General features: G+C 45.3%; 1 long non-coding RNA gene across 1 annotated transcript; it reads right to left on the reverse strand.

Annotated features, from left to right (window-relative positions):
• Nucleotides 1–506: 506 nt before the first annotated feature.
• On the reverse strand, nucleotides 507–3,078 carry LOC114703399. The gene is made up of 2 exons (XR_005092475.1): nucleotides 2,028–3,078; nucleotides 507–781 (listed from the first exon to the last, which is right to left on the reverse strand). It is a non-coding gene; the product is annotated as an uncharacterized LOC114703399 (long non-coding RNA).
• Nucleotides 3,079–22,386: the final 19,308 nt, after the last annotated feature.

Here is a 22,386-nt window from a genome sequence, read left to right on the forward strand (position 1 = left end):
ACTGAAAAAAAAAAAAAAGTTCCTAGGGAATCTAGAGACAATCTGTGTTGGTCAATACAGGCTGGGTTATCTTTGAGGAAACATCTAACCCTGAAATGGCAGTAACACAACACAAAGATGATTTCTTTCTTTCTCAGGGATGAGGTTTGAGTGACTCTCTACCATGATGTGGTTCATCAGCTCTGGCTTGCCACCTCCACAGGGGGCATCCAAGCCTGCTTCACTCATGAGCTTCCCATTGTCTCTGCCCAGAAAGGAATCATTGCTTCTTGGTTTCATGGGCTGCAGCTGGTTACATGTGCTTGGGAGGTACAGTTTTTAGTACATTCAGAGACACCTGATCTTGTTTATGATGTATACTACTAAAATCTGTAAGAACCCATTAAGATAAATATAATAAGCTCACTCCATTTCTATACAGCTGGGGACTTAACCAGATATAAATACAAAAGGCAACAAAAGCCATTGGACACCTCAGGACAAATATACCATAAAATCTGCAAGAGTTCTATACACATAGAACTTTATTAAAGGATAGGAAAGAAACCAGTCCTCTTTCTACTGTTTGCATTGAGTATGATTGTGATTGAAACATGAATTTCTTGATACTGGTAAGGACATCTTATCCAATGGCTAGAAAAAAAAAAGACAACTTGTAGAAGATGACTATGGGTGACAGACAGAAAATGTACTGAAAGCAAGGGAGGAGGATGTTCTTTTCATTGCAGATAAGTAGACAAAGGCTACAGAGAAGTTGGGCAGCTCTCCAAGATGGAACATCCTATTGGAGAAAGGTGACAATATTAGTCAGTGCAGAAAGAGGTCAACCAGCCATTGGCATCACTGGCTAGTCTTAAAAGATAATATAGGCTGAGGCAGGAGGAATACCATGAGTTTGAAGCCAGCCTGGCCTAAATAGTGAGTTCCAGGCCATCCTAGACTCTAGTGTGAGGACGTGTCTCAAAGAGATAACAATAATAACAATAAAAATCACAGATTATAAATGATCATAAATATTTGAAGTAAAATAATATCAAAACACAAAACTATATAAGAAATTTTCAGGAAGCGGTGAGAGAGGTCGGGGGGAAGTATCAGGGGAGCAGATGTGAGATGAACAAGGACACATATGTATGAAAATATTATAAGGAAACTCAAAAATTTAAAAGAAAATAAAAGGTTTTCCCCAGGTTTCCTTACAGTAAAAATAGAATTTTTAGTGTACATCTCGGGTATATTTTGGTATGTTTCAGAGGATTTGAAATGGAGCTCGGAAACACAAGAACACAAGGGTCCACCACCGTCCCATCCTGCAATCACATTGTCTGTTTGATCGCCACGGGGTGCCAACATTGCAGTGTTTGAACTCTTCAGCAAGGATGGTGAGGAGCTTCCAGGGCTCCAGGCAGCCCATTCAGCTAGGCTTGTGTTTGGAGCAAGACGGAGTGGCAGGGATATGGCGTTGAGAGGGACATCTTCCCAGCTGCCCGTGTCCCTGTTAGAACAGGCTTGGTGGGTCTGTGGCACAGGGCTAACCTGGGACTTCCGGAAAGGAGAGCAAATCTTCCTAAAGGAAACCACTTCAAGGAAGACATGGTCAAGGACAGTAGCCTGGTTCAAAGACTGAGTCACAGGAAAAAGAAGGAAGTGACTTTGAACCTCTCATTCTCAAGGTTTAGATCTGCTTTCTGTTTTTAATGGGTTTGCTCAAAATAAAAGAGTAATCCTTGCCTTTTCCTATAGCTCACCACCACTATCTGTCTACCATGCAGCTTCCTTCTGCTCCAGATGTCACACTATTGAGCTACACCATCTTTTTTGTTTTTCCCTGTGTCCTACATTCCCTATTTACCACCAATCAATGGCCAAAGATCACAATTCCAGAGTAACTGGCTCACTTAACTCACCCTGCCCCCTACACACACAGCACACTGGAGCTAATTACAGAGAGGCTGTCTTTGGAAGACAGAACACAGGACAAAGAGGATTCTAGAAAACAGGACTAGGGAAATCAACAGGACACTTACCTTCTTCCTGACACTGCTGGAGCTGCCCGTCTACATCATGGAAAAACTCAAGTGGTGGAGAGGCCGGCTGTTCTCTATGACTGTAATGGTTTATCTCGATGGTCACCTTGACCTGTGAGAGAGTTTGTAGACTGGGTTAATTGAGGTGTGAAGGTCCACAGTAAGCTTGGGTGGCAGCACCCCATGTGTTTGGGTCCCAGATTGAAGTCAGTCCAGGAAGAGAAGGAGCAGAGCACAGAGCACCAACATTCACTTCTGTTTCTTGACTGTAGATGCCATGTGACTAGTGGCCTCGTGTTCCATGCTTTCCCACCAGGATGGACCACAGCCTCGAACTGCAAGCCAATAACAACCCTTCCTCCTTTAAATGGCTTCATCTCAGGCATTTTATCATAGTAACGAGAAAAACAACAAAAAACATAAAAACAAGAGAGCAACCATGGCTACCCATGCTTCCTGCTCAATAGGCCACTGAACCTCCTTGTATCGTGACTTAGGAGACAACTCAATAACTGGTACATTTTCCCAGGGTGATACCATAGAAATGATTTGGCATGGCCTTATTGAGATGGTGGTCACAGAATTAGGTAGAAATGAAAGGAGACCCAATTGAGTGTCATTTAAATATCCCTTGTAAAAAGTTTTAATATGAGGGACTCAGGGGGTGGGAAGCATAGAATGAGGTAGGAAGGAGAGAAACTGAATTCAAGGATATGGTAAAGAAATGTAGTGACAGAGATCTGAGAAGTCTAATATCAGGGAGTGACCTGTCACATATTTGAGTATTGACAGCAACCATCAACAGGAGAAGCTTCATGTATCAGCTCTGAGTCATGGATATAATTCCGGTCAGTGTCCTGGCATTCTGGCTTTTAATCATGACTACTCAAGCCAGCTCAAAATGTCACCCTAAAAAGTGCTTAGGAAGGTTTCTTCAGTTTCTTTTGAATGATGTATGTTGTGTGACATTTTGATTGCATTCCGACAATAAAGTTTGCTTTGAGTCAGAGGGCAGATAGCCTCTAGCTGACCAAAATTAACCATAGAGGTCTTGGAGGATTGAGGACAGATAGGAGACAGGAAGTAGCAAGGCAGGGCTGAGAGAAGATCTCAGCCCTTTTGGATTGAGGAATGGAAGAGAGAGGAGGCCACTGGTGGCTTCTCCGTTGATTCTCGGATCACTCAGGTTCTTACCCTGATATCTGACTCCTGATTGTTTTTATTGATAAAGAATAATTAGATAAATGCTTCAGATATACTTTTTTTCCCCTTGGTGCTATGCATCTTTTTTTTTTTTTTTTTGGTTTTTCGAGACAGGGTTTCTCTGTGTAGCTTTGCGCCTTTCCTGGAGCTCACTTGGTAACCCAGGCTGGCCTCGAACTCACAGAGATCCGCCTGCCTCTGCCTCCCGAGTGCTGGGATTAAAGGCGTGCGCCACCACCGCCCGGCACTATGCATCTTTTAAACTAGAAAGATTTAAATATATTTCCCTTAAATCTATATCCATATGTATACATACTAATACTTTTACATATATAAAATGTATAGACTTTTTTTTCTAAGAAAATTTAGGGAATAAGAGAAATTGGTAGTAAATTTGTGCACATTCATTAATTTTGGGGAACCTGTACTGATTAACAGAATTTTGCACGTGTGTATGTGTGTGTGTGTGCATGATTGCGTGCACACATGCAGAGTTCCACAACACCCTACTAAAAGTCAAATTTTGGAAGCTCACTTTAATACACAAGTGTTCGCGTTAGCTACAGTGACATTCTGACAACCTTTAGTGAACACAAAAGGTTATATCAAAGATAGCAAAAACTCATACGTATCTTTAAAAAATATCAAAACTCCCATATTAGGAAGGATTGTCCTTTAAAATAGTCATCTGGAGGCCCTCAGTGCTTTCTTTGATGGCTCAAAACTCCCTTCAAACTCACTTGATATTATTTTAGTATATCCTTTTCCCATTGTCAGACTTATTCCAATGTCTGAGTCAGAGACTGCATGACAAAATCACCTAACACAAAACTGAACATGTCTCCACTCTACATGTTTGCATTTGACACAGACACCCAAAGGGATGTGCTTGGTGGAAGACTTCCTCTCCACTTGTCCTTTCTGGTCCCTCTCCAATCATGCTTTGAGGGGCTTTGCTTTTTTCCTGGAGAGTAAAGGGGTTTTCCAATCCAAAGGCTCAACATAGGCACAGATGGGAAAGTCTTCTGAGACTAAAATTCACTAAGTTTTGAGGTGGAGAGTTTGGTCTGGGGCTACTAATGGAAGTGGGGATGTTCAGAGTGTGAGGGTTGGGTCTGGGGTGTTCCTTGGGGGTTGGTGATATGTTTCTGTAGCACCAAGCAGATGTGTTCAGAGACAGAAAAAAACCCACCAAACAGAGCAGGGACTCAGAGCGCTGAGTCCTTGGGAAGCCAGTGACAATTACTTCTGGACGTGGTTGATAATACATTTCCTTTGGTGTTCGAAGTCTAAATTCCAAAGTGGGTGGAGCAGGATGGGAAGGATGAGGGGAAAGGCAGATTATAGAGGAAAAAAATTCCAAAGAAAAATCCCTGCATTTGACTTGGCATCTTACAGCCACACTGACTTGGGCACTAAGGATCTTTGCTGTTGTCTTTTATTCATTTGTTTGTTTGTGAAACAGAAAACTTCACACACACACACACACACACACACACACACACACACACACACATCATGTTTCCTCATCTGACTATTTGCCAGTTCCTGGCTAAGCAACACCTCTCAACTTTATTAAATATAATTATACAAAGAGTGGGTCATGGGATAGAGATATCCCCCTCCTGAATAATTTAAAACAAAATTTTCTTTAAAAAAAAAAAAAAACAACAATAGATTTGCACTTGATTTTCTTTTTGAACTCCACCAAATCAATGACAAAGTGACTCCTTCGTATTTGCTCGGAAGTCAATTGCTTTTAATGCATGTCAGGTAATCCTAAAAACAAATTCTACCGAGCTTCAAGGGGAATCTCAGGTGCGTGCTCTGCATGAACAGTAAAGGCTGTTTCACAAAGGGCTGGGTACTCTGCCTCTGCACAGTCTTCTACCCTTGGAGCAGGCACGTTGACATGGCCAGGTGCTGTTTATGCATCTCTCGAATGAGTCTGCATCAGTAGGCACAATCTGAGAAGACCAGAGAAGCCCTGGGAGCCTCTCAGGGCAATTCATTTGTTCATTCATTCACTCGTTCATTCAAGCAAAGTCTTCACTAAGCATTTAACGTGCCCACGACACAGGCAAAGCTCTGGACTCAGGTCTGTAAAGTTGTGCGAACTGATTTCTTTCTGTGAAGTCCTATCAAGGACACAGCCTCTCGAGGGGGGACTGCTCCACTTAGCATTGGAAATTACAGTGTGGCTCAGCAGGCAAAGTGGATTACTAACAATTAATAATGATTACTACAGTCTAAGGGGTTCTAAGTTCTCATTTATTCCAGAATGGTCCTGGGACCTCGGTTGGAATATATGGATAATGGGGGAAATACCTTCTCTCTTGAGGACAATTGTGGCAAAATTCGAGCAAGATTGGAGGGTAAATAATGAGCAGGAAAGGTGACAGAGGTAGTGGAGGGCACAAAAGAGCCCTGAGTTCGTAAGGTGCTTGCTCACCAAGGGTAGGATTCACGGGGGGAGTCATTCATCTTTACAGGGCCTCAGTTTGCTCATTTTTAAACCAGAGGAAACGGTAGCTTCCTTGTAGGTTAGTGTGAGGATCAAATGAGATACCATGAAAGAAGTGCTCTATGTAATCTCAGGATGTGGTGAGACCCAGACCAGCACTTAATGAACAAGTGGATGATTAGAAAAGCAACTCGTGTAGAAGCCAAAGAAAGAGACTGAGGCAGAGAAAACCGATGTCTCACCTCCTTTCATTGGCCTCTTTTCACTGGGGCCCGGGATTCTGTGCTCAACCCCTGTGCCGGTGTGACAGCTAATGGTGGCCTTCCGGCATTGACATAGCTCACATTGATAGAACTGACTCTAATAAGATCATCCCATGTCTACCGAAACTCGGCTTCCAAATATTCTTCCTAAAGGACTTGTATTCATGCTGAAGCAATTGCCCCACATTGCAGTTTGGAAATTATGGTTACTGTTCACTTGGCTCTCTTTAGAAAACTAGGCCATGAAGACTTCTTCCGGCTACCCTGAGAGTTTGTCTCCTCATATTGTCGCCTACTTTCCTTTCTGTCTTGCGTCCTGTACTTTTCCTATCCCAGGCAATGGTATGGGACTAGAGCAGGGTATTGGGGATAATTAGGGGTGGGGGGTGCATAAAGACATGTGCTCCTGGCTCTCCACTCCACAGGGAGCTTGGAGAAGTAATAACTGTTGTTTTGAGGAAACTGACCTCCAGTCTTTCCTCCTTCATCAGGATTTCACAGGCTCTGCTATCCAGATATTTTGGGAAAATGCCAGAGGGAATGATCTGGCAATCTACAAAAAGTTCAAAATTCATAGTCATTTTTAAAATGATTTCAGGGGTGTGGGTGAGATGGCTGAGCACATAAAACTCAAGAAGGCCGAAAACCTGAGTTTGATTCCAAAAAGCTACGTAAAAAAAGCCAGATGTGGTGGTGCAACCATATCTCCTAATCTGTAATCTCAGCTCTTTGATAGTGAGACCAGAGGCAATGACAGAAGTTTCCAGAAGTACAACAGAAACAGGAGATGTTGCCTCAACAAGGCGAAGAAGAGAATCAACGTCTGAATTTTATTATTCTCTGACTCCTCCATGTGTGTTGGGCCATGCATACACTTGTACACACACACACACACACACACACACACACACACACTTTTCTTTTTGGCTTAATTTTTTTTCTAATGATTTTAGGCTAATTCCTGAACCAATAAGCGCTGGCTTACTGGTTTATAAAATGGAACCTATTATTGCCTTTGGATGATGAAACAAGATAATGTTGGGGGAAAACAACACAAACTGTAGGCCAAAAAATGTTAATTTTGGCCAGGCATGGTGGTACAAGCCTATAATCCCAGCACATGGGAGGTGTAGACAAGAGTTTTGGAGTTTAAGCTACTCAGGGAGACCCTGTCTCTAAAAACAAACAAACAAACAAACAAACACACAAATAAGAAACGTTAATCTTGATCCCCACAGTATTTTGAATCTCTCTGGTCCTCAGGTCAATGAGCAGGATGGATTTCAGCCCTTGGTGTTTTTTTACATTGTTGTCACTGTTTTTTTTTTTTGTTTGTTTGTTTGTTTTTCTTTTCTTTCTTTCTTTCTTTTTTTTTCCTGAGACAGGGTTTCTCCCTGTACTGGATCTCACTCTGTAGACCAGGTTGGCCTTGAACTCACAGAGATCCGCCTGGCTCTGCCTCCCGAGTGCTGGGATTAAAGGCATGCACTGCCTGGCTGTTTTATTTGTTTTTACCAGCATGAGGCAAGAAAAGAGACATGTCACTGCTACCTGAGACACAGAAGCATGCACGACCTTCAGTGTGCCATTAGGGGTGTCCAGGAGCTGTAGACCATGGTCTAGCCCAAGTTGTCCTCTTTGGCTGCCCCTGGAGGATCAGTCTCTAGAAAGATATTGTTTCCCACCTCCATGGAGAGGTTCCCATGTGGGCAGGCCATTAACTTCTTCCTTCACAGGCGTCACTGCCAGCAGGCCATAGACACTGTCCCTCCCAGCTCTCCCAGGAAAGATGTACATGATTCTCGTTCCCTTCTGAACCTTGGGCCTGTCCCCAGCTTCAGTGACAGAATGCAGAGTCCAGATTTACACTGTGAACCCATTTAGAGCATAGACTTGAGTTTGAACCAACCATGAAAACCTGTACTTACAAACCTGTGTTTCAGCCCCTTAAGTGGGGGAAACTAATATGCAAGAAACAAGAGCCAAGACCCAAAGCATCACACTCTTGGCTGGCAGGGCACCTGCCAAGAAGTGCACTTCCCGTTTCCCAGTCCCTTTTGTCCTGAGCTGCCCTTCTGTTCCCATCAAGTGGCCCTGGGTCCTTGTTCTCTCAGGTCCTCCCTGCAGATGAGGACTTGGGAATTATTAACATCAGAAGCTCCATTGCCCCCCTTGGCTTATCGTTACTGAACAGGCAGAGCAGAGCTTTAGCCTACCATTGATTTAGATTAGTCTGTCCGTTTCGATATTATTAATTACCCAAGTTAGCATACCACATGTCAACATCCAAATCCGACTTCTTCGGAATTAACTGTTTCACTTGCGGTGAATTTCCCCACAGCTGTACCTGCCTACAGTCCTTCTTGCTTCCCAGGGCCGTGTGAAATGAATGCCTGGCAGGTATGGCTTCAACTACTGTCACCCAGTGTTATTAGGCTGGGGATCAACACAGGTCACTCCTTCCATGGGAGGCCACCGGGCTAATCTTTTGAAGTGACATTTCCCTAATAACTTAACATTTGCCAAAGTTCTCCGTTGCATCTGCGGAAAGTAAACAGGAGGGTTAATTTAGTCCTCTGATCTCTTGTTATAAGCCTAATTATTTTACATGTCTTCATTTCATTAATGAATTGCCGCTTTTTACACGCGGCTCCTTCCCCATTGCTTTTGTTTAAACCTCCTGGTGGGAAGGGATAGATTAATTTTGTTGTGCCTTAATGAAACTGTATGCTACATTAGATTTCACCATTTGGCATGCACTGCCAACATCACCATTATGCATAATGAATTATTTTTTGTGAGTCCCCAACTCCTGTAGACCTTCAGTGTTCTCCTTCAGACACCCCGAGGAAGCAACTGGCAGGCACTCACAGCGAGCTCAGTCACCGCCCCTGGTGTCTACAGAGACAGGCCTGTCGCTTTTCACTTTCTGTCAGCTGCACGGAGGCATCTAGGTTTCTTGTTGGAAGGAACCCAGAGAGGTGATAGATTTCCAGGGGGTGGGGGGGCATCTCAAATGAAACTAGCCAATTAGTTTAAAGGTTGGGAGGACAGAGCCCGGAGCTAGGCGCCTGGAGGCAGGTCCGAAAGTTGTTTGGTGATTGTCTTCACATCTAAAGCGAACTAAAGTTTATCACAGCTCCTCAAGCAAGGGCCATCTGAGGTTGAGCTGGTCTAGCCTGGGCTTAGCAGGCAGCTTGGCTCCAGGCTCCACTGGCTGGGGTATCGCATGTCTCCATTTATCTTCAGGGACCAGCAAACTAACCAAAGTGATGGCAGAAGCTTACGAGGCCAAGGTCAAAGGCAGATTTAGAGCCTTATAGACATGATTATGCTCACATATTGAATGCACTCCCAAAGTGTATTGCTAAGCCCAAAGTCAAGAGACTAGGAGGTTTCCTCTGTCAAGAGGCATGTATACATGAGACTAGGAAAAGGCAAATGATTGAGACCAGCAACCAAGTTGTTGGCATGGTTCTAGAGTTTGTCTGGGTTCTAGGTTGTATCCACCACCAAACTTTCAAACTGATCCATATGCTAAAATTAAGGAGGGCCCAGCCTGGACTTATCCTTAGTCAGAGCTCCAAGCACATCGGGCTAGCAACTCCCTGACTTACCACTGAGACAAACCTGATCTAGTGTGGCTGGAACCAAGCCTCGTCTGAGTTGCATGCATTCTCATGACTAGAACTTGGGTTCCTAGTGGCTTACTGCTGAATCTGTCCTAACGCTGTTTGAAAGCCATCTCCTTGGTTACCTAAGTTGCCTGTTTCAAGACCTTTTCCGAATTGACTTGGAAACGTTTTGTTTTAAAATCCTTACTAATTGTTTCTTGCCTTGATGTGTCTACAGGACACAAGCCCTTCCAGAAGGATCTCCATGTTTAAGGCTTGGAACAGCTGCCCTTTTGCTTAAAACTAGAGTTTGGTTTGTTCTTTATCCTGGAAACCGTCAACTTGACCTTATATGGCCTTGTCCTTTCCCCTACTTAAAGTCTAGCTAGAAATAGGGGTACCCAATGCCAGAGGTTGATGGTGTCTTCCATTCTTCTGAGTGTTCTCTGCAACTCTTTTGATATTTAAAATGTATTTCTGTAGACCGGGGGTTGAAATTTAGGGCCTTGCACATGTCAGGCAAACACTCTGTCACGAAGATACACCCCAGTCTTTATTTCTAGACAAGGTCTTGCTACACTGCCTAGGCTGGCCTTGAGCTCATCCAGTAACCCAGGTAGGTCTTGAACTTAGAATCTCCCCACCCCAGGCTTCAAAGCAGCTAGGATGATAGCCCTGCAGTTTTAGAGAAATCTAGGCCCTCAAAGCTGGGACAAACCAGGACAAATGGTTTAAATGCAGAGAGGACTAGGAACCTAAGCGGGGAGAGAAATACTCAACAAAACGGTCGTTTAAAATTGTGTTACATGTTCTGGGTTAAGGAGCAGATGCTGCAGCCACAGGCAATAGTCTATAGACTCCACTTGCTTTGCATGGAGAGTCCGACTCTTCCCTACGTACAGCATTTGTCTTCACGGTTCCCGGCACTGAGGTCATTTCCCCACAATGCTTCCCTCACTCATTCAAATCGTTATGCCAGCACACCTGCCTACAGATTGCCACCTTGGCACTTGTGTCTCTCCTGACCTCCCCAGCTGTCTTCGCTGCTCACCTTTCCTCCCCTCACGGGCACTCCCTTTCTCCCTCCCCTCCTTGACTTTTATAGTCTGTGTACTTAATGCCATCTCACACACTGGGCACTTTTCCTTTTTTGTTTTGTCGATGGATGGCCTCCTTCTTCCAGAGTAGATGTTCCTTGGTTGTCTGTTTTGATTTTTTTCAGCCTCTAGAATGTATAGTAGAGCCTAGAATGTATAGCCTTCTAGAATGTATAGTAAACACTCAAGCAATGGCAGCAGAAGGAAGGAAGGATGGAAGAAAGGGTAGCCAGAGAGGGCTGGAGGAGAAATCCAGGTAGAAATCAAAGCAGGATGTACAATCGCATGAAGACAAAGTTCATATCCGGGTGAGTCGGCCGGGTGCTCTGAGGGCCCTGCTGAAGTTCAGCATCCAGCTCTGCTGGCTCCTCACCTGGAGTCACTCAAACTGAATTGATGATTCCTCCACCATCACTTAATGATGCCTCCTTAGTTCAAATCCTACATGCACAGGCTGGTTGCTGATACAGCATCCATTTATTACTCAGCTAGAGAGCTCAGCATCTTCTGCCTCCCGAAGATGTCTTGACTGCATCTGTCTCTCACTCTCTCCATGGCCGTTATTTCTATCATCTCTTAATGGGCAGTGACATGTTAACCAGCTCTCTGTGACAGCACCCCAGCTCTCAGTCTCATTGGCCACCATGTTTCCTTACCCCTGGGACAAAGTCCAGTCTTAGCAACATCATATGAAGCCCTATATTCTTACCACCCATTCAAGCCTCATCCTTCCTCCTGCATCAGGGTGCATCTCCACAGTCCTCCACACCTGGAAGGCCCAGGCCACTCTTACCTTTTTATGGTGCAGCTTCTGTTATGATTTGCCCACACAGGTCCTTATGTATGTTCAGTTTTTAAAATAATTCAGTCAGGAAATAATAGACATATTTTCCTTATTATCTAACAAATACCCAGTAATTACAATGAGAAGTATCCATACATGTTCACCATGGAATCACCTCATTGTGCTACAATAACTATGTCCCCTCCCCCATGCTTCTGAACCACTGAAATATGCGATTTGGCTGATTAAAAATAATTCAACTGGATCAGGGGATGGTTATAGAAGCTGTGTACTTGAAAGGCTGAGGCAGGAGGATTGGATTTTTTTTCTGTATTGTGGCTACTGTTCTACATGCCCTAGGCATATTTATTCATTTGAGGCTCCTAACAACCCCCGTGAGAGGGAACTAAAGTAATTTTTTTCTTACAGAAAAGAGTTCTGGGGCTCACAGGCTGTCGTGGTCAGTGTCACACAGATAATAAGAGGTTGACCTGGCATTCAAGCTTAATCATTGGCTAGGCCACACCTTTGCCCTCTTCACATATCATCTCCATAGGTCTTACCGCTGCAGAAGCCTTCAACATTTGAACTCTATGACAGCAGAGCCCGTTCTGATGGGAAGGTGGGTCATCCGGTGAGGAGGACGGTAGGACATCCAGAAAAGGGGACCTGGTAGAAAGCAGCACCCCAGCTGTCTGAGGTTTTCTAGACTTGCTTTAGGACTCTCCTGAACAAGTTGGCATCGCCGTTCTGGCAGAATCTCAGGCTGCTGGCTTTTTCTGCTGTCCTGTGCACTTTGGGTCTCCAGAGATGCTCTGAGCTTCCCAGCTCCAAGTAAAAAAGCTACGGAGCCGGATTGCCCAACTGCTGCCTACACCTCACAAGCACGGCCCCTGGTTGCACACAACAGAGGCCTGCCCGCCACAGAAGAACCTCAAGGTCATGTACTAAGCCTTTGTGGTATCTCCGCTTTATCTTTAAAAGAAAATCTTAACTTGAGTCATCTCTTTCCCTGGTGTTGAGAGTTTCAAGGAATCTGTGCATGTTAATAGTCATTCCTGTCACATGCCTGTCACCGTGGCTGGGAGCCTGTGTGTCACAGCATTTGAGATGATGCAGTCAGATACTATCGACCAACTCAGCATCTCTCTGAGAAACCCATGCTCAACCACATCCCTGTGGGTAATAAACAGGATGGATGTCCTCTATCCCCTGATAGACTGTTATCTACAAATGTATAACTCAAAAGGAATTACCACCAATATTCTTTTAATTGGAAATAGCCTTCTTCCGCCTAAGCAGATATGTGCAAGCCCCTTTCTTACTGAAGCCATCCACTGCAGAGGAACATGTGTGTGAATGACAGCCTTTTAATCTTCTCCTGTAATCAGCTCCCTGAGCCCGAATGCTGAGTCTGTGAAACTGGCAAGCCCTGTCTACTTCTTGGCTCCCTCCTGCCGCAGGCTCCAGTGGTCTGCCCTGCCCTTCTCCCTAACTTTAGCATTGGGACTCTTTCGAAAGTCAGAATGTTTTTTCACCCTGGGCTTGATCCTCCATTAAAATCAGCCGACCTAGAAAAAAAATAAAGCTTAGGCGAAGCGGCTTTTCTGATCCCATTATTGATAAGCTCTTAGAGTTCATCAATGAAAATTAGAAGTCGTTAATCCCGTACATTTGCCCCCCTTGATTTTTAATTACAGAAAGGAGAAGGAATGGATAACGTCTGGGGTTGCAAAGACACCGAAGCTGTCAAGAGAAAATTAAATTTACAGTCAGAGAGTTTTGTTTTCTCGAGTGTCCTTACAAAATGCAAAAGAGGCTCCTGGCATCACCAAGGCAATTCAACTGGTTCCCTAAACTGGCAGGATTTTCTTCGAAGAAGCCCTCCTTCCTTTGCCAAGAGAGTGTATTAATGACAAGGACTGGACCTAAAGGGAACTCATTCAGAAGAAAACTGCATTAAAAGAACATTAAGGGCGATGTTTTAAAGTCTGATTTAAACTCATGAAAGCAAGGAGATTTATTGTTGAAGCCAAATCGCCGTGCTGACGCGCCCTGCCTGGTAATGCATTCTGATTGGAGCACAGGGGATTGAATCTGTGCAGAGACATCGCTCACTGTGGCCTCAGCATTCCCGCTGCTGAGCGGGAGATAGTGATGGGGGGGGGGGGCGGTGCGGGGGGTAGGGGTGGGGAACAGGCTGAGGACAGCCACATTTCTGAAAGCAGATGGGCTAACATCCCAAAGGGGCCAACTCACCAGGAAATAGGAGAAGGGCGCTGCCAGCTGGGTCAACCTTGACATTAGCCGACAGCTCAGCAACATCACAGCTTCCCAACACAAGCAGCCATGACTATAGTGTGTGGGGGCGAGGACGGGGGGGGGGGGGGGGGGGGGCTGCGGTGCTCTCTGGAGAACTGGCAGCTCAGCAGGAAGTTCCAGCCCATCTCCTCTGAATCCTAGTCTTCCCCTCTCTCGCCCCGCCCCGCCCTCCGGGGAGAGGGTGGAGGGGGAGGGCGGGACCTTCTCTTGGGACGCTCCTCCTACATTCAAAGCGACCTATAACAGAAAGAGCCCTCACCTTAACCTGCTGCTCTGTTTTATTGGCAGTTGCTTTAAACCCAATGCAAGTATTTGCTTGTGCTGCAGACCTGGATGCTAGCCAAAGGGCCAGCTGCTTGCCATCTTGCAAGTCAGGATCTGATTTCTGGATTAGCAATGTTTGTGCCAATGTTGGAAAGGTACATTGAAGTCACCTGGAAAAAATCAAAGAACCCAGTCTTGAGCTTGTGTGCCCAACCTTCCCTCCCACTTCAAGGTCACATCTCCCAGTGAGCTTCAGTGATTCAGCTGGCCACATCATCAAATTCTATTCCAAGTAGCAATAGTCTCCGGAGGGTGCCTATAGCTTTTTCCACTAGGCCTTTAAACCGATCCCCTTTTTGTCCCATTCTCGTGTCCCAACACTTGGACAGATGTCCATTTCTTGGACTGTCTGTTACTCTCTAAATGGTATGGAATCTTTGCCATGCATGGATGGAAACAGGGCCGTCTATTCAAGTGGTCACATGTGGCTAGCCAAAAGACAGTAAAGATGTGTCAAGTCAATCTGTGAAAACTAGAAGACCTCAAAGTGTCACTTCGGGAGGGACTCAAAAGTGTGTGGACGTTGTTTGCTTTGCTTCCTGAGTTTGATTGTTCGTTCAAGGCAGGGTCTCACTCTAGCCTAGGATGACCTGGAATTCACCTAGAAGCCCAGGTCAGCCTCAAACCATGGTGATGGCACCTCCTACCTCAATCTCCTGAGTGCTGGGATTGCAGGTGTGAGACACGACTCCTAGAACAAAAAGTCTTTGGTGAAAGCCAAGTCAAGTATCAGCCTAGGAAAGCCTCCTTCAGGGAACAGAATCAGGAGATGACGGGAGTGTGTGTGTGTGTGTGTGTGTGTGTGCTCAGGTGACTACGTGGGATGTGAGATCTTCCTGTCATGTATTTATCTAGTCATTTGGATGTTGAGTGCTTCTCAACATCACAGAGAATGAAGTTGTGTAAACAAATAAGCAGAATAAATTCAGCAAGCCATGTCCCGGAAGAATGTTCACCACAGCAGAAGCAGCTTTGGGGAGGACTCGGGGACTGGACGGGGGGGGGGGGGGGGGGGATGATGGGCCACAGCAGGTGGGGCTCGTAAAGAAAGTAGAAACTGCTTAGAGGCAAGGACTAAGGTGTGCAGGAGGGCAGGGCACATGAAGCTCAGAGTGGGAATACAGCCACTCATGGGGACTAAGGTACCAGCAACTGTGGAAGAAAGACTGTCGGACATGGGGAACCATGGTCACAAAGGCTCCCCGTCCTTCAGAGGACCAATAACCCTCTCTGGCAGCAAGTAGGAAGCCAATGAATGATTTTAGAAGCTTCTGAATTATCATCAGTCTGAGGGAGAAAACTCAAACTTTGTCACACACATAGCTGTCCCATTTGAGTTAAAGAGGATGACCCTAGAAGGAGTCCACACTGGTTTGGATGGCATGAAGCTCTGAAGAAGACCTGCAGGCATCCCAGGCCCCAAGAAAACCGCTCATACGTTGAAAGTTTTGTGAATGATTGTCATGGGCTGCCCAAAGCCAACCCATAAAGCTCAGTCTATAATAGCTTTAGTCTAAAGAGAACTGTGACAAAGAACTTGCTCTTTAAGGAGGATTTCATAGATTGTATTAAAAAAAAAAAAAAAGAAATGGTGTGTTACAATGTCCATGTTTGCTTTCTAACAGGTTCGCAGTATTTTTAAAGTGTGTACTCATGTGCTCAAATATGTTTTAAGGGAAAGCAGCAACCTAGGCTTGCTAACAGTTGATGAATCTGAGGGATGGTATGTGGGTGTTCATTACCATTTCTTTCAACTTTCTGTACATTTGAAATTAAAAAAAGAGAAAAAGCACAGAAAAACAAAGCCCTAGCTGACGGCAGAAGTAACAGGAATGAATATAAAGTGATGAGCTTATTCATTGATATTCCTTTACCATATTCTGTCTGAACACACGCTGTAGTGGTTCGATATTTAGTTGGAATAATCAATAGGATGTAGCGCCTGATGGGAGGCGCAGTGGCAGAGCTTGAAGTGGCCAGTGTAAATGATGGGCAGCTCACTGAACAAGGCGACCAAAAGGCATAAGGGCAGCGAATGGGTGGAAGCGTGGGTAAAATTAATTCTGGGAGCAGCGTCGTTAAAGGTGTGGGTGATGAACTGGAGTGGGTCACTAAAGGATGAGTGGAATTAAAGGGACTGGGTGAGAGCAACACAGACCAAGGACGGGGAGCTACTTGGAAGGAGGCAAGGGTTAGGAAATGCCTTGAGTGTCGGTTGCCTGGAGATGTGTAAAACATATGCAGAGCAGCTGATCTCATTTCTGCAGCCTCACAGGGCTGTGCTGGCAAGATGGCTGATGGCTGCACAGCTTGACTTGGGCTTTACATTGTCTCCATTGCCCTGCTAGACTACATCTGTGCCTCAAGTAAACCCTCAAGGAGACCCCAGCGCAGTGTGGGAAAGACACATCTAAACAGCTACTTCTGGACCTCTTGCGGCCAATGCCGGCCAGATGGAAAAAACTGAGACCCTTCAGTTTCAAAAGAAAAACTTACCAACGCCCCACAGCCTTTATTTCTCTCTACAGATGCTTAATAGGTCTGAAAAATATGGCTTGGGCACAGATCATGGACCTTGTAGCAAATGTGTCTCAGCTGCGTGAAAATACCTGTCCCAGTTAGTACCAAATACCAAAGCGCGCCCCCACCACACACACCATAATACACAGGTATTGCTGTGGCTGTGGAGGACAAACCTTCTAGAATAAGATTTGAATTGGGATGCCAAAGAGTAGTAGTTTTCCAAGATGGGAGAGGAGGGAAGGAGGGAGAGAGGGAGGGAGGGGAGGGAGGGAAAGAGAGAAGGAGGGAGAGAGACTCCAGAATGTACAAGGCAGCAGAACAAAAGTAGTCATAGCTCCATCTCCACACTTCTTTCAGGGACATAGGGTTGAGGACTTGAGGAAACCCTGTGAAACAGAACAGTAGTCCCCTCAAGGCTGAGTCCCCTCAAGACTGTGCGTTTGCCGTCCCGGTTGAAGAGTTGTGTTGCTAAATCAGGAATTCCTCTCCTCAATGTCTGAACTCAGAGCTGCCAGAAGACCCCACTCTGGCTTGCTTCAGCTGCCACCCCACCCCGGCTAAGCCCAGGAAGGCCCATGCACTCTGTGCCCTGAAAACAATGCCAGTTCCCTCTCTTCCCAGAGTAAGATGTAGGAATTTTAAAAATTCTCCATACACAGGAAGACTATCATGTCTTTGGCATCTCTTCTCTACATCGTCTAGGCTAATGTTTCATGAGCAATTTCTATGTGCCGGGCATCCTGTGGGCTGTTTGAACGCGTTTCATCCCTATAACGGCTCCATAGAGAAGATACTATATGATTAACCCCCTTTATCTGGATGAGGTGGGGGAGAATAAAGTAGTTAGGCAACTTGATTAAAGTCACACTGCCAGGCTATGCTAGAGCAGATTCTAGGACCATATGGGATGACTCTGGAACCCGAGCTCTTAAAAATCCTCATGAGATGGGTGAGGGAGCTGACCCTCCCCCTGCAGCACTCAGGAAAGCGAGCCCTGCACCTTGCCTGGGCAGCACCAGCAGAGCTGACCGCAATTGGCGGGGTTACCGTGAATCGACCCCTAGAACGTGAGTCTGGAAAATCTGGCCCCGACTCTCATCTGCCATATTGTGGTATGGGCAGGAAGAGATGCTCCCCTCCCCTCCACCGCCTTCCCTCCGCCGCTGCCTCCCCTCACCCCGCGCTGCCTGTGGTGTGTGGGAGAGATGGCCCCGAGGTCAGAAGAGTGGGAGAGCTGTCTCTCCCCTCATCACTTGCAGCACTCGTGAGAGTGGCCCCCTGCACCTCGCCTGGTCAACAGTAGAGCTGGTCCTGACGGTCCAGGTGTAGGACAGGGGACCCTGAAGGCATGAAAGCCAGGAGAACTGGCCCTGCCCCTTGCTCATCTCTGCAAGGGGTGAACTAGCCAAGGCAATGCTGGAGAGCTCATCCTGGTAGTGAGGACAGGGGAGGGCAGGTGGGCTGACCAACCCTGCAACTACCCAGGCCCAGAACCAGGGTTATGAGGTGGCCCTCCCCAACATCCACCTCATCTATGATTGGCAGAAGTATGTGAAGGGACCTGACCCACAGATCCAAAGCTGCAGGATCTCCACAGCCCAGGGCAACAACAGGATATTCGAGAAGAGTCCCAGTGAGGGCCCAGTACCAATAGTGTAGCAGAAACCAGAGGCCTGAACCAGACCAATGACTCTTTGCAATGAACACTTGCAAGTAAAGACATATGGACAAAGGGGTTTACTGCGTGACTCAGTGTGTCACACTACAGCTCCCATGGCTAGATTTTTTTTCTTCTTCTCTTTGTTTCTCTTAAATTGGGGCGGGGGGGGGGGGGTTTGCAAGGGCAGAGGGCAAATACAAAGGGATAGGAAAATGAGTGGGATGGAGATGTGTGATGTGAAAGACACAAAGAATAAGTAAAAAAAGTTTAAAAGAAAATCCACATGAGAGGCTGCACTGTCTCATCCTTGAGGGTCTAAATCCATGGTATGAAAGCAACAATAAATGAAGAAATAGTGACGTTGTGTTTTAGACTTTATTCTAAGGATATCAGTTATTTTCATTATCAGAGACATAATCCTTCAGCAAATGCTGAAGCCTATTTTTCAGCCCCCCTTCTCTCTGTGGTGACGTGGATGTGTGGGGTGTGAGTACACGTGTGTTTGTAGGTGAGGATACTCATGTAAGTACATATGTACGGAGGGTGGTGGACAACTTTCTGTATCATCCTCAGAAATGCCGCCCATCTCTTTTGAGATTTCTCATTGGCCAAGAGCTCACCAACGAGACTCGGGCTAACTGTCCAGCAAACCCCGGGATCCTCCTGTCTGCCACCCCAGGTCCCAGCACTGGGATTATAAATGTATGCCACTACACCTGACATTGTTTTGTGGATGCTGGGCACTGAACTTGGGCTCTTGTACTTGCAAGCAAGTACTTTGCTGCCTTAGTTGCCTTCCTTACTTCTGTTACCTATTTTATTAATGAATCAAATGAAGGCAAAGAGAGGCTGGGACACTTGCCTTAGGCACATTTGGACAGGTAGTTGGGTGTCTATGTAACATGCCAGGGCACCCACTGTGCCTGAAGAACAGCACAGACATGTGTGACTCACAGGAAGGATCTTTCTACAGCTATTGTACATCTGGCATGGACTCAGGAATGCCTCACCAAGCACCTCCCCATTGGCCACATTACAGCCAGGGAGAATCTGCATACCAGTCAGGTGCACATCTCTTTGTAATTGTCCTTGTCTCTGGAATCTCCCACTGTGAGAGAGATGTCAGAGATGTCTCCAAAACTACAGGAAAGGATTTGTTTTCAAGTGTTAATAATGTGAAACTCCTGAGAAACATCTTCACTCTGGGAAAATCCTGCTAGAGATTAAACTTTGTGGTCAAATTAGCATAATTATCCCCAAAGTTAGAACAGAAAAAAAAAAAAAATTCCCTTGCTGTTGGCATTCATTAATAGTTTGTCTCAGCCTAAATGTGAAATATTTTCATACTTCTATGTTTTGGCTGTTATCAGTGAAAAAGAGAAGTACTAGTTGGATAGAAAGGAAAAGGTAAGCAGGGCATAGTGGCTCATGCCTATGATCCTGGAACTCAGGAGGCTGAAGCAGGAGAATTATCATGAATTTGAGACCAACTTGGGTTACATAATGAGTTCCAGGCTAGCATGGGACAGGGAAAAAGATTCTGTCCCTGGCTTTGAACCAACAACATCCTAGAAACAAAACAACAAAAACAAGAGACAGAAACAGGGATAGAAGGAAGGGCAGGTAGAAAAAGGCAAATGGAGTATCTTTTCCTTAGAATGAACCATTATAGTTTGAAATGAAATTTCTGTGGTCATCTGAAATATTTGGGGACTTGTTGATGTCAATTCCGTTTTGTGACATGATCATTCTGTCCTTCATAAATCACACATTGACTTCAGATCATCATCGGAAACTTTTGAGGTCTGAGAATGGTATGTCCCAGGATATCCTTTGAAACCTGATGACATCTGAGGCTGATGAGATGGCTCAGGGGGTTGAAGGTGCTTGCCGCAAAGCCTGATGACCTCAGTTTGATACCCAGGGCCCACATGGTGGAAAGAGAGAACCAACTCCCACAGGTTGTCCTCTGACCTCTATGTGAATGCTGTGAATGTTGACCTACCCCCCACATACACACAAATAAACAAATAAGTGTAATAAATAGTTTAAATCTGTGAGATTTCCATTTTTTTTTTTTTTTTTTTTTTTTTTGGTAACATTTGCCCATTGCCAAGACTAGTCAGAGCAGCTGCTCTCTGGCATATGCCATTTATGTGAATCCTAGGATGAAGTTGCTCTGGAATTTTAAATGAGGCCAGTGGGAAAATAATGCAGCAATATATCACTTCTCAAATAAAAATGTCCAGGATTTAAATAATCTAAAAATGGCCACAAACCAGGAGGTCTCTACAAAAGGACCACTGTGCCGCTGAATCCTCTCTGGAGATAGTTGCCACACCCGGCACTTTTCACACAGAGTCCTTACATGATTGATCATCCACGGCAGTGGCTTTGACTTCCAAAGCAGCCTACATTTGCCTGTGTTCTCCAGTCAGACAGGAAGCTGCACATGGAAGAGGGTAAGTGGGGAGCTCACCGCTGGAGAGAGCATACGACAATTCCAAAACAAGAGACAGGTGACAGGAGAGCTGGGGACCAAGTGACTACAGTCACTCCAGACACTCAAGAATCTGGGCTCATGGCGTGCAGGGTCTGACTGCCCCAAATACCTCAGTCAACATGCCAGGGGCCAAGTACCATGGCATGTACACATACTGATCACTTTGGGCCACCAGGAAAAGAGGAATTTGTTTTCTGGGTGAAAAACAGAAAAAAAAAATCAGACAAGGAGGAATGCAGTGAACATGAAAAAGTTCATATGTAAACAGACTAACACACTGAAAGAAAGTTCTAGACCAACCTTGGAAGAAGAGCTTGTTAGGGTTTAGTTAGGGTTTCTGTGGCTGTGATAAAACACCATGACCAAAAGCAACTTGTGGAGGAAAGTGTCTATTTAATATTACACTTCCAGGTCACAGTCCATCACTGAGGGAAGTCAGGGCAGGAATTCGAGCAGGAACCCGGAGGCAGGAACTGAAGCAGAGGTCATGGAGGAGTGCTATTTGTTGGCTTTCTCCTCGTGGCTTACTCAGCCTGCTTTTTTTGTTTTTCACAACTCAGGAATGCCTGTCCAAGGTTGGCACCACCCACAATGGCCTGGCCCCTGAATCAATCATTATTTAAGAAAATGTCTCCACAGGCTTGCCCATAGGCCAATCTCATGGAGGGCCTTATAAGTTGGAGTTTAAATTCCCTTCTCTCAGATGACTCCAGCTCGTGTCGAGTTGACAAAACACTAGCCAGCATGGCTGCTGTATACAACTATCTCTTAGTTCACATAACACAGGTTACTCTCTATTTAATTGTGTATTCATATACACACAATATACATAAGGAAGAGTAGATTGTTCTAGAGAACAAAGGAGGTGTGTTTAAGAGTGTTGACTTTTATGGTAAATTAATTAAAAGATGTGATGGGAAAGTTACGTATTCTAAAACTGTAGGAGGGTCAAAGCAGGATTGCTGATGAGGTCGAGCTGTTTGCCATCTAAGCACAAGATGGAGAGAGTGAGAGAACTAGGTCCCACTGCCCAGGGCCATTGCTGCCTGGGTGTCGGAACTGGCACCTCTGGAAGACAGTGAGGCAGGAGAAGAAACCAGTTAAGATCAAAGGCTCTGAGGTGTGAGACCTCAATTCTCATCATTTGGGACCTTTGATCTAATCTCCAGATTCATAATATTATCATGAGAGGTTGGGATGTTTTAATGTGGGAACACGGTTAAAGAGCTGAGATCTATGCTCTAGCAGGCTGGGTGCTAAACTAATCTGGGACTCTTAAAAAGGATTTGGAAGAATTAGATGAAATCATAAGGAAGTAAGTATGGTTTTATAAGCACAAAGGATGAGTGATGGGTTCAGGCTTTGAGGATTTGAACCAATTATCCTGAATTTCTGAGACACCGAGGAACCCGAGAACCCTCTACCCCGCCATGTGTATTTTAATGATTAATTGTTGTTAAATACCTATCAAGGAGTATGTGTCATGTAAAATCTATTCCATCCATTTAATCCTTAAACCAGCTCAGTGGTGGTGGTGGTGGTGGGTGGGGGATAGGAATTCTTACAGTGAGGAAACTGATGTTGAGAGAGGTTAATGAACTC

Source organism: Peromyscus leucopus, chromosome 11 (assembly GCF_004664715.2).
Source record: "Peromyscus leucopus breed LL Stock chromosome 11, UCI_PerLeu_2.1, whole genome shotgun sequence".
Taxonomy (NCBI): Eukaryota; Metazoa; Chordata; class Mammalia; order Rodentia; family Cricetidae; genus Peromyscus; species Peromyscus leucopus.